The following is a 13,207-nucleotide window of genomic DNA, read 5'->3' on the forward strand; positions in this document are numbered from 1 at the left end:
TTTGAATCTGATATTAAGCACTTTATATATATACACACTATTTGAATGACAAATATTCTGATTACATTATTTTTAAACACCTGCATGCATTGCTCAGTATGAGTGCCATGCTTCCCTCTCCTCAGCGCTGCTTTCACTGACGGGGTTTTTGCTGCCAGGGAGGGTCCTGGATGGGGACAAGGATGGGGACAAAACAGCCAAGGGCACAGCCAGCATCCCGGGGGAGGCCATGGGAGCAGAGGGGACAGTGTGTGTGGCCTGCCATGCCATGCTTACACCTGGGGGAATTGCTTTGCTCTCCAGCTGCGGCACATCTGCTTGCAGAGCTGCTTGACATGATGTTGCATCAAGGACGGTCTGCGGCAACCATAGCAACAGGGCTGCCTTGGTTTTCCACCTTTCCTAGCAGAAACAATGCTGATTTCTCCCAAATTTGCTGCTGCCTGAGAGATGCCAGCAAAAACCTCTGGCCAGGCAGGAGAGAGGGGCTGATTTGCCCTGGGAGAGGTACCCAGGTTGGGGCTCTGCTGTCCCACATCAGGTGAGGACGCTGGTGTGGGACCCAGGGAGCAGCTCTGCAGGCTCCAGGCACTCCCACCTTCACCAGCCCAAGCCTCTGCAGAGCCCTGAGCCACATCCCAAACCCTGGCTCTCCATCCAGCATGAGCAGGGTGGGAAGCACTGCCTACCTGCACCAACAGCTTGGATCCCACAAGAGGAAGGAGGAGGAGTGAGTAAGAGCTAAGCATCCAAACACCTCCAGGCTCAGCAGCAACCTGTAAGCAGACTGCAGTGCCAGCACAACATTGTACGACAGAGCACGATGGTGTTGCCCACGGAAATGGCTACTGGGATTTGGAGATGGGGGCCCTGGGTCCAGGTATGGTCACAGGGACTTAGGGTGTCAGAGCAAGCAGCCCTCCCAGATGCTGAGGGCACCCTGGGGTCAGAGCGGCACCCGGTTTCTGTGGCACACCACCAGCATCTTGCTGACCTGCAGTAAGGTATTAAAAAATGCAAAGATGAGCAAGACACCAGATGCGCCCTGGACTCCCCTTCCTTGGCCCCGAGCTGCACCCACTCCTGTGCCAACCAGTGTCAGGGTTGCTGCAGCTGCAGCACCCACTGGTCCAGTGCCGGCTGAGCCTGCCCATGAGGCCCACAGTGTCTCCCTGAGCCAATCCCACCTGCCAGCATTGTGGACATTGCAGCTCATGCTCTCCTGTCACCACTGGTGATGCCCATGGTTCCTCACCCTGCCCTTGGAGCAGGTCCCAGAGCTGTGCAGAGCCCACCCCCCAGCCTGCCCTTCCCTTACGGCATGGTCCAGTGGGGCTCTGGGCTGTTTCGCTGCTGCTCAGTGCTCCCCTTCTCTCTGCAGCAGCGCTCCTGGGAGCTGCTTTTTTTTGGGGGGGGGCTCTTTCTTTTGGGGTACCAAGCCACCACACTCAGGTCCAGGCTGCGCTCCCCTTGCACATCTTTCCTTTCCCGCATGCTGAGCAATCTGGCTCTGCAAGGGCAGCAGTGCAGGAGTGTAAGGTCAGGTCCTGGGCCAGCACAGTGAGCCCCCAGCCTGGCTGTCCCCAACACTGGTGACACTGCAGTGGGGCAGGATGGGGATGAGGAGCAACAGGGAGAAATTTGCTCCAGAAACCCAACCACAGCACTCAACGCATCTGTTGTGGTTTAATGCGGCAGGCAGCCAAACACCAGCAGCCGCTCGCTCACTCCCACCCCCCCAAGCCCTGACACTTGCTCTCACCCACGTTTTCCGGGTGGGCACCAGGGGAAGTGCCACTGCACTGTCAGCCCGGACCCCAGCAGGCAGCCTGGCTCTCCCAGCCTGGACATGGGTACCTGGGTCTAGGAATGGTCATGGGCATTTAGGACAGCACAGTGGCCCTCCAAGACGCTGAGGGCATCTCCCAGGCCATCTGCTCCCCCAGCTCAACTTCACAGGAGCTGCTCTGTTTGGGACAAGGACATCACTATGGACCAGGTGAGTCCTCCTACCCATGAGTCTTCTCCTGACCCCGGACCCCAAAAGCCCGAAGCAAACCAAGGGCCTTAGCAACCACGGAGCTCTGCGATAAACATCCAAACCGGTGTTTTCCGGCCCATTTCCCCGGGAGCAGCGTGGCTGCATTGCCACCTGGTGACCGCGTGGAACAGCGCAGCTGCCAACAGCGCCTCAAGGAGAGCAGCGCCCCGGCCGCGGAACGGGTTCCTCAAACAGCTTGGCGAAACGGCACTCTGCAGAGGCGTTATACCTATAAACGTTATGATGTCTGGATTTATACATAAACGTGATACGAAGTTGCTTCAGTCTTAATGCAGGGGGGTTAATTTGCATCCCGGATCCCCACGCCCGATGCTTCTGTGCCTCTCCCCGGGAACGCCAAAGGGCCAGAGCTCTGCCAAAGCACTGCCCGGAGCACAGGCATCCCGGCTGGGGCACTACCAGCAACGCGGTAGCAAGATAAATGAAAAAAAAAAAAAAAAAGTCTTCCTTTTGCTCCCATTTCACTGATGGCAACGTGGTACGGAAACTGTAACATCACAAAGATTAGGCTGATATTTAAAGGACACTATTTATTTTTAATTTTTTTCCTGGATACCCAGCAGAACATTTCAGCAACATTGTAAGTGTAAAACCCAGTCAGAGCAGCCCCAAAGCTGAGCTGAGCACAGGTATGGGCACTGGCTTAACTCTTCCACAGCCACCAAAGACAACTGAGTATGTTCAGCCATAGGACCAAGCTGGGGACAGAGGGGCAGCAACTCCATGGTTCAACCAAAGGATCACAAATACATAAGAAAAAGCCTAAAGAGATTCTTCCCCTTTCTTGACTTGGCTATTAAGAAACTATTCCTGCTATATGAAATTTTTCAGTGTTAGACAGTTACATTAATGTGCTGACTACAAATTAGCTTTTAAGAAGTCTCTAATACATATATCTTGCTTCAAAAATTAAAAAAAATAGTAGAGATGGAGAAAGGAAACCCAAAGTCTGAAGCCATAGTAGTGTTCAGGGCTTGAAGCTTTGACCCTAGTACAAGGCCAGCTATATTTGTACTTATCTTTTGGAAAAGACTTTATAGCTAGAAACAGAGGGTAGGCCTTGAACAGGGAGAAGGAAGAAGGTTACAGAAGCCACCAATAATTTGCCTGGGCAAGGTCCCCTAAGAAAAACTGAAACTATACTTTATAGCTTTATAAATGGGCAATACCAGGCCAACATTTCACAGCAGAATAGAGGCAAGAAATAAAAGTAAAAAAAAAAAAAACCCATATTAAACCTTTCATTTTGTATCTCCCAATAAAGCATAGCTCATGCTCTCTGTCAGTATCAGCTAGGCTGGAGCAGATCACCTCAACCCACCCAAGCAGCACTCTTGACCAAGCAGCCAGTGCTGGGGGCCCTGAGTGCACTAATAAGCCTGAACCCTGATGCCCCTCACCTGGGCTCCCACTCACACCCCCCACCTGTGGTCCTGCAGCTCCATTTAAGCTCAGCCACAGGCTTCCTCTTGCTTCTTGTCTGTGGTACCTCCTAGGATGGTCTCTCTTACAGCTGCTCAAAGATGATGCTGTTGGGATTTTTTTGCTGCGGTCCTGATGATCATCTTCTGCTGTCCTCCCAGAAGACAGTAAGTGTGAAGTCTGTTGGCAATGGTTCTGTGATCTCATAGCTGGCTTGTGAATGGCCACCTTTGCATGTAAATAAAATGCTTGCAGCTGCTAAGCATGGCTCCTAGCCCTAAGGAGATATGTGCCTGTGCTACTTCTGTTAGGGGCAGAAAGCCCTAAAAGAGAGCTGCATTGCAAGGAGTATTTTCTTTAGTAGGGGATATAGCCCTTGGTGGGAAACTTCTCGTGGCTGCTGTGCTGCTGCTCCCCTGTTTAGGGACATGTGGCTGTGATGTGCACCCTTGGGCAGTTTGTCCTGGTTGCTCTGGCTCAGTGTAAGCTTGGGTGACTAGAAGCCTTGCTCAGCGTGAGCTTCTTCTGTGGGAAATCTGGGTGTAAACTCCAAGGGGTTAGAAGCAGCAGCAAATGGTTCTGCATGTTCTTCTGTGCCTGGGGTCAGTTGTGTTAGTGTTGGCTGTGTTCATGTGAAGCTGTTTGCTCGGACAGTTAGTGCTGGTCAGGCTTAATGAGGAAACTTTCTGTTCCCTTGTGGGGAGGGATAAGGGCTGGGGTTGAAGACTGGGGCAGCAGCTCCCGGCAAGGAAGAAGAGTGGGGGTGTCCATATGTAAGGAAGAAGACAGGCTATATGTGAGAAGCAACTCAACAATTTAAAATTAGTTTTAAATTTTAAATACAGTAAAGGCCTCTTTGATCATATGAGGGAGCCTCATGCTGCTCCATCTCCTATGCCCTTGATTTACTATGTCTTCCTCATCTTTCATATCTGTTTCATGTGCTGTTTAAAGGCTACCTCTAATTAGCAGAGTGGAGCTCAGGCTGCAAAATCCAGATGAGAGCCAGTGCAGAGACCAAGCCCTCAAAGTTCAAGAAGATTTAGTTCAGCCAGAAGAGAATGACCCACTTACAAAATCTCCCTGAATTCAAGTTTTGAACAGCCTCAGTGTACAAAAGTGCTTGTGTCCAGAGTATGAGGAAGCCCCCATTTTTAGCTATTTGAGTTGTGCCCCTTGTTCCTCTCCTCTGTGGTAAGTGGGTGCTGCAGCCCTGCGGGAGCCAGAAATGCTGCGGTCCCTGCAGCCGCACCTCTTTGGCCCATGCTCTTGGCTTCTCTCTCCCAAGCTCAGCAGCTTTGTGTCAGGTCAACATTAAATAAGGGAGTTAGGACCTCTTTAGAGGAGCGCCTATTCAGAAATAAAACTTACATATCACCTTTTCCTGAGAGCTTGCACGAAATGGGAAAATGGGATTTTTTTTAAGATTTAGGCATTGTAAAGCCTTCAGAGTGCATAATGTCAGTAAAATCAAACTAACTTTTATGTAGTGGGTGCTGTGGAAAAGAATCATATTGAATATGAAACCAATACTTAATATAAGGTAGATTCCCAGTTCGTTAGTATCTTAAACCCTAGATTGCCTGTCTTGGCTATGATACTCTATTCTCCCCGCCTGGCACCCTTTCTGTGCAGTGTGGGAAATGTTATGGTGATGTTGGTGACACAGGAGGGATGAGGTAAGAGGCCTTCAATGCTGTGTGCACTGAAGATGGCAAATAAAGTCCCTGTAATGAGTTGGCCAGTGCACAAGAGCACAGCTACCACCTTCAGATGCAATTGGAGTTGCTTGGCTCTGAGCAGCAGCCTTAATTACTGCTCATTAATGGCAAACCTATTTCAGTTTAATTGCTGAGAATTTGTGCTTCTGAAATAGAGGGTCTGATCTCTAATCTTGCCTCTGCTATAAAGCTCTAAGCAAGTCCTACAGTCTAGGTAGAAATTTTAGTCTCCCACCTGATCAAGCAGACTTTGAAATGTGATTGAAGCTTTTCCTTGTTGGACTTGAATTCCCAAAGGTCTGGATGCTGACAGCAAATCTTTTCCATCTTTGCCTCTCAGCCACTTTTCTCATGAAACAAAGCATCAGCCAGGCTTGATTGTACGATGAGCTTGAGGTGTGGAAGCACTGGGGAGCGGATGGGCTGACAGTACCAGAAGCAGGTTAATAAATGTTGGAGAAAGCCCATGAGAGTGGGCTCTTGAGATGTTCTGGGAGGTTTAAGCTTGCAGCTGACTCCCTGTACAGGCAGGTCAGCCTTTCCTGGGTGGGAGAGAGCACAAAGTGCTCACAGCTGAGAAGAAAATCTGTGCAAAATGCGCTCCAGGACATGAAATAATAGAACCTTACTGCAAGGGCTGAGTCATTAAAGGGATGACAAAGTGGCAGGGTGAACCTTGGTTTCTGCCCTGCTGAGCCCCACAGGCTGGCCTTGCAGTGGCTATGAATCATTGCAGTGCGAAGAGTATCCAGTGAAGAAGGTGAGGATGGATAAAACACCACTGTCAAGCTACTCTGTCTGCTGGCTCCCTTCTCAGAGAGGTTTAAATAGGCGGGCAGAGGTGTTTGCTCTGCTACCTGTGTCTGACACTGGCTGTGGGACCAGTATGCACAGTGCCTTCCCCATCACCAAGATCTCACTTGCTCTGTTTGGAAAAATAAATCAGCCTGGATGTTAGCTCAGCAGGAGACCTGAAAGCATAATGGATGCCTGACACAGCACATTTCCAATGAGCTGGTATAAATCGAGCACATTAGTAACCCTTCGGTGCTGGTATCTAAAGGAATTGAGCTCCTACAGTTGCAAGCCGGAGGCTAAATTCTAGTTTTGGGTACATGTGTGGGAGATGTGGTCAAACATCTGGGGCTCCTGCCTTCGTGTGCAGACTACTGCTTACCGAACGGGATTCCCAGCATGTGGCCGAGGGCGATGTGCTGCTGAATCGCATAGGTACGAGGCATTAGCTACCGAGTTGCAGAGCTAATTTGATATGCTTCATGTCAAACGTTTGTAGCAGATAGCAGCTGTTTGGTCCTCCTACTATTTTCTCACTGTAGTGCTGGCTAGGAAGGGTGATATTTTTATTAAAAAAGGCAGAGGAAGATGTTTCTGTAGGGAGGAGAGTTGTTGTGGATACCCATCAGGAAAAGTGGTGCCATGGAAATGGCCTCAGGTGATGCTTTTTTGGAAAGTGGCAAGCACTGTGTGTCTACATGCCCCATGATAGGACCCAGCTGGTGGCCTGCAGCACCCAGACTTGGGAGCACTCTTTCCTCTGGTTTTCCCTGTAACCCAGGAAATCATCTGCAGGCAGGTGCCCTAAGACAGGGGAAATTGTGATTTATTTCCATAAACCTAGGCAGAAAACAAGTCAAACAATTAAAAACTGTTTTTCATGTTTTTTGTTTCTCTGAGGGGTGGTAATTCCACCCTCCAACGTGGTCTCCAGGAAACCCTGGGAGGAAGGAAGGGCCCCCAAGTCTGAGCCTGGTGCAGCCTCTGGGCAGGAGCCTCGTTGGCATCCACTGAGTTTGGTTCCCCTCCTCCCTGGTGTACAGCGGGTCTGCGGTGGGAAATCTTACAAACACGGAGGGAATCACTCGAGCAATAGCTGGTCCACTTTGATCGTGGTCTCCAAGCAACAGAACCACAAATATAAACAGTTTTTGGAGATGATGAAAAATTTCTCTGGATATTTGGTTGGAGCTTGAGGAAAGTAGTTACAGCTGAGGAGTTGGAGGCTTTACCATCTGTTGGACATGACCATGTGAGGTGAGGGCTTGCATGGACTCTTCTCCTGTTGGTAGTGTCCTGAGAGCTGAGCAGGCAGCACTCAAAGGTGTTCTGTGAAGGAGAGAGAATTGCAATAGGGCACTTCATAGGTGGGCTAAATAGTTGCTGCACTTCTGCTCCTGCTCTGTGCCTTGACCCTTTCCAGCATGTTACAGGGCATGGCTTTTGCAGCGTGATATGGGATGCTTTGCTTCCTCCTGGAAAAATAAACTCATGGTGAGGCTGTACCATGGTGGGGGGCTCGCTGTCAGTCCTTGTCCTTTCAGTTGTGCTCGGGAGGCAGCGCAAGCCCCGCAAGGCTGCGGTGCTGGTCCTGCTGTGCCACGGCAGCTTGTTGCAGGGGTTTGAAGCTGTGGGAAGAGTAACGTGGCTCTCAGAAGTGGATTTAATCCAAGTCAGTGGTTTTGCTGGTGGGTTTTTGCAAACTGCAGTCTCCCACGAGATGGTGCTGTGGGATAGGGGACACTGCCACTGAGACCTGACTGCAGGGCCCTTGCTGCAGCTTTGTGGCACCGGGTATAACAGAAAATTAATTTGTGGCTTTGGTAGAGGAACAGAGGATTTCTCGCACTGTCTTTGCAAAGGTCTCCTCAGGGAGCAGAGATGGGGAGCGAGCAACATCGGCTGCAACTGGGAGAGCCCCCTCCACAGGAAAATCCAGCTGGAGGAAAAGGAGTCACCAAATCCTGTTAAACAGTGCATAAATGACAACTCCTGCTGAGCCTCTTTTCACTCAGAAATTCATGCTGCTGAGGTTATGTTCCAAATCTTTATGGTCAAAAAGGAGGCACACCTTATGCATAAGTAAGGCCAAGAATGTATTTGCAGTATATACAGTATCTTAAGAGTTTCATCATTATTCAACAAGATTGATTGTTACAGAAAAAGAAATAATACAATTAAAATGTTTGTACATGCACTTGGTTTCTACCCCTTTCTGGGGGGTTATGCTCATCCCTGCCTCGCTCCCCTGGCTCTTAAGGTTGGTGGTTTCATGCTGGTAGCAATGGGGGGGTGTTAAAGCAAGTTGTCACCGTCCGAGTCCTTTGGCAAGAATATGATGTTCTTGGTGGTGATTTTGGTTTGCTTGCTCTAGGGCCCTCTTGGGGTCATTTCTTTATATTTGCTAACATGCCTTTACACATTTGCTCTTTCGTCATTGACTGTTGCTTCTTTCTTCATGGTCTGCAGCTGTGTTATGTCCAAGTTTATTGTATGCAGTGGCCTTTTCATATATTAGATTCTGCTCTGTGTTCTGTCACACCAAACCCCAACTTTGCCCAGCTCCAGGTCTGCATTTCTTGGGGATTTCTGTCCTGCAGCTCTCTTGGTGCCTTTCCCCTCCAGTTATGATTCTTTGCACATGGGAGGGCTGTTTGGGGCATTTTTGATGCTGAGCTCCTGATCTCTGAGAAGGGAAAAAATGTGTTTTTTCTGAATGTGTTCTGTCAAATGATGTTCTTCATTAATAATGGTACCTTTGATCAGTGTCATGGAAAATGTGGACAGTTCTTAGATGATGTGGTATGTTACAAAGAAACTGAAAGAAAGTGAATGAATGAACAAATATTTGCCACAGGGATCCTTCCTTCTTTTCAAGCAAACTCTTGAAATTAAAAAGATGTGTTAGAAAATACAGAAAGATCCAGGAATCACATGTCAACATATGTTTTTATTTTTAATTTCAGAGCCTCTCCATCTAGAAATAAAAGTATTATTGGGTTTGATCTGGAGTCCTCTGAAGTCAAAGGAAGGTTTTTCCTCAAAGCGATTCAGTAACAGTTAATACTGGACTGAGAGAGGCTAAATAATTTAGTCAGAAATTCCCACTGCTGTGTGTTTGCTGTCCAAAGATGCTGCGAGCCCAAGGGTGCACTGAGGTGTCCAGGAATAGAGATCCCCTCGACTTCCAATACACAGGCTGGGTCCAGCAGCAGCTGAGCCACTGCCAGCTTGCCTGGGTCCTGAAAGCCTTCAGCTGGGGCAGCTGCTGGGTTTTGTCCCTGTTCCCACCATGGGGGTGGTGTGGGATTTGTCCTACTCGAGGGTACAGAGGTGTGTGCTCTCACCCAGTGATGCTTGTGTCCCTCTACCCCTGGAGAGCTATCGGGGGCTGCCAGAGGCAATGTGGTTTCACTGGGTTGCATTGGTGCAATTAGTTAATTCAGCTAGTTGAATCTGTCTTTTTCCATTTGTTTTTGTTCTGAGGAATAGGTTGGACAGGTAACAGCATAAAACAAGTTTCAACCTATTTCTGTAACATGCTAAAACCAATGTAATCCTGGTTTGGAGTTTTTCTGATGCTACCTGTTGATCAGCAGGGCCATTTGTTACTGTCCAAGCAATGATTTTAAATTTCACTTCTACAGTAGTAAGAAGATCTGTTGTATTTTTCACCCACGTATTGCTTCCTCATTAATTTATCTAGCCTGGTTACTCAGGTGTGATCATCTCCCAGATCTTTCTTTAATGAACTATTTTGTAATACGCATGTGTGTTCTAAGACTACAGTGACTTGTTACTTGCTGTTGGTGGAGCAATGTGGTCATGCTGGGCTCTTGTTCTTGGCTTGGGGTTATTTGGCAACAGTGAGACCTGGGGCCAAGGCTGCAATGCAGTATTGCCTGCTCTGACTTTGTGCAGTGATGACACCCTCCTCTGACTCACACATTCTTCTCTTAGGCCTTACTTGGGAACAACCTCTTCTGCAAAGAAATAGTTCCTGATTTTGTGCTGATGACTCATATCTCTGCCTGATCACTCCAGTCCTGTCTCCTCCTGTCCATATGAAAATCTCAGCCTGTCTCTTCAATGTCCTCTGGAGATGCAACCATCAGCTTAATCTCCATGTGGCTGAGACCTCAGTCTCTCCCTCATGTGCTTCCCTCCACCTTCCTCCTTGATCTGCCGGCAATACCATGATTATCATTCAGGTCAGCTCCCTGTTGCTGTCTTAGACCCTGATTTCCCTCTGGGTCCTGATGTTGAAGCTATTTCTAAATTTTGCAGACTTTCTGCCTAACACTTCTATAATTCAACACTTCTGATTGATCTATGCAGGTAGGGTGTCTGTGCCCGTTAGCTTATTGGGGCTCATATGTTTCTTCTGGTGCTACCAGGTATGCACAATGTGGGGGAGGTGTTAAAGACTTTCATAGCCACAGTGGGTCTGGAGTTTGACCAACTTATTGCGGGTTTGCTTGAGATTTTCTTTGTGCAGAGGCAGGTTTGTGGATACCCTTAAGCCAAGCCCAATTACATCTCTTACTGGGCTTCTGGAGTAATAGAAAACATGGAAAGTGCCATGAATTCTGTTTTCTTCCCCTCACCAAGATTTTTTCATTCAGATGGTGGGGGCAAAAAAAACCCAACCCACAAATAGGTAAACCCAACATGCCAGAAACTTGAGAATATGACTTCATCCCTGCTGCTGCCCCGTCCTTGTCTCAGCAAATGCAGTCCTGCCCCACTCTGCTCAGCTAAAACGTTTCTCCAGGAATCTTGAAGGCTGTGACCTCCTCTGCCTGCATCCCTGCTGTTCCCCTTCCTTGTCACAGCACCCATGTGCCAGCAAAGCTGTTGTCTTCACTCTTCAAGGGTCTTCAAGTGTAATCCTTCCCTGATGCCAATTGACCCTCTTGACAAGCATCTTTGCAGCTTCTCCTAAGCAGTCTCCCACAGCTGGACAAACTGCCTGTAAAGACTTGCTAGATTCTTCATGATGGTCCTTTACTTTCTTCCTTTAACATCTGTTTTGCACCTTCAAATCTTGACACCAGGTAGACCACTGACATGGGATTTTTCCCAGTGGGGCTGCTCAGTGTAGGCTCCTGGATTCTTCATTGCTTCTCTCACCTTACTACAGGCAGCAGTAGACCATAGGGGGAATGATTGATGTGCAGGAGGTCAAACTAGCTCCCTGCCCTTTGCTTCTTGCTGCTCCCAGCCCGGGGCCTGGAGGTCTGCTCTAAATTCCCTCTGCCATCCCATCAGCTTTGCATGTGATACCTTCATCTAAGGAAGAGACTTGTTTGCTCTGTGCACTGAGTGTCTAGAACAACTGAGTCATGGGCCAGTTTTTACAGACATTAGTGCAAATAACTGCGAATTGTATTCCAGAGAAAAGTGGCTGTCTCCTATTTTTTTTTCTGCAGGCAAAAGTCTCAGATCAGTACCCAGAGAGAAATTGGGTGTTCTGGGTGGGGGGGCTGTGGCCCAGATGTCTCTAGTGTGCTTTGTGCATCTAATAGGCTGTGTTTATCAGTGCTAAGTCACGATGCTTTTGGTCACCACAAATGCAAAGCAGAACAGTTCAGACTATGGAAACTGGGTCAGATTACTAAGGAGGAATACAAAAGGCTAGTGTGTGAGCCTGGGAGGACAGAACCAAAAGGCCAAGGCACAAAATGATGGGGGGATTAGGAAGGCTATATAGTGGGTGAGAAGCAGCTCTGCACAAGTATATTAAATGCAAGAGGAAGATGGGGAAGTGTTGGTCTGGTCCTCGGTGAAGAGGAAAGGTTGTGGATGAGCAATGCCCAGTACATCAGTGTTTCATGTTGAATTGCTTCAGCTTCAACAAAAATGTGCAGCTGCCACCAGGCAGCCAACGCAGAAGAATGCAAGAAAAAGAATGTGGATTGTGGTTCTCAGATCAGCTAAGTGCAGTGAAAAATCACCATAGGGTATGTAGAGAAAAACCTGGAGCAAACTCAGAGCTGTTCCACTATTTTTGAGACCTTATGAAGAATGACTGACATCTAGTAAAGACAAAAAATAATTCTTTCAAATAGGGGTAAGGAGGCTCCATGTACAGACCAGCAGTTTAATTTTATCTGCCAGGAAAATACTGGAACAAATCATGAAACTCTTAGGATGTAATGAGGAGGTCAGCAGCATCCCATGGGCTTTGTCTAGAACAAATGGCTTGCAAAACATTTTGATATTTCTCCTTGGACAGTATAATCCAGTTTTATGGTCAAAAGAAAAGCAGTGGATATTTTATAACTTGACATAAATAAAGCTTTTGATTTTTCTCCAATATATTTTCATAATTAAGGTAGATAAACCTCATTAGAAGAAAATTTTCATTTGGTGGTTGCAAAACTGGTTGGAAAGCCATACTAAAAGTTGTTTCTTATCAGAACAGAAGACTTTGCAAAGCAGGGTTCTGCAAAGTTTTATCCTGGGTTTACTGTTAATCAGTATTTTTATTAATGATCTCAAGGATGAGATAGAGATTGTTCTTATTAAATTTGCAAATGAGGTCAAACAGAAGGTCTCAGCTGAAAATATGTCAGAGAAGGATTAGGATTTAAAACTCTCCTGAACAAGGAGGTGAGAAATAAAATGCACTCTATGCCCACTATTCACAGGAGAAGAAATCAAAGTTTTAAGTTTCATCTATTTAGACCAAATGCAATTTTCCAATGGGAAGGATAATCAAGCACAGGCATCGTTTGCCTCAGGGTAGTGTGAAAGCTTCAGCACAAGCATGATGCAAGAAAAGGAAATTAAGATATGGTTGGTGTAAAAGTGATGCTTCCTCAGTGTAGAGGGCTGGCCTGTTGAGGTCTTCCCTTCTTGTTTCTGGTCCGTAAGGCGGGGGGGGGTGTGTGTGTTTGGTTGCTGTCTGTGATCACTGAAGCAGTCAGGAACCAGCCCTGTATATGGGTGCTGGAAGGCAATAATGTGCATGTTCCCCTGCCACTGACTTTCATCTCTTGTTTTATAGAGCATCTTCTATTGACTTGCAGACCACCAGAGTATTCAAAACACTGATTTTGCTGTTTCTCCAAATTTCTTTGGCTTTGGGATGAATATGGGAATTCGTAATGTGTCTTATCAGCTACACAAGTTAATAATGTGGATCTGGTGTAATTTGGACCACTACCAAAGAATGAATCAATGATGCATAGATCTAAGTTCA

This window comes from Grus americana, chromosome 17 (assembly GCF_028858705.1).
Source record: "Grus americana isolate bGruAme1 chromosome 17, bGruAme1.mat, whole genome shotgun sequence".
NCBI classification, from domain to species: Eukaryota; Metazoa; Chordata; class Aves; order Gruiformes; family Gruidae; genus Grus; species Grus americana.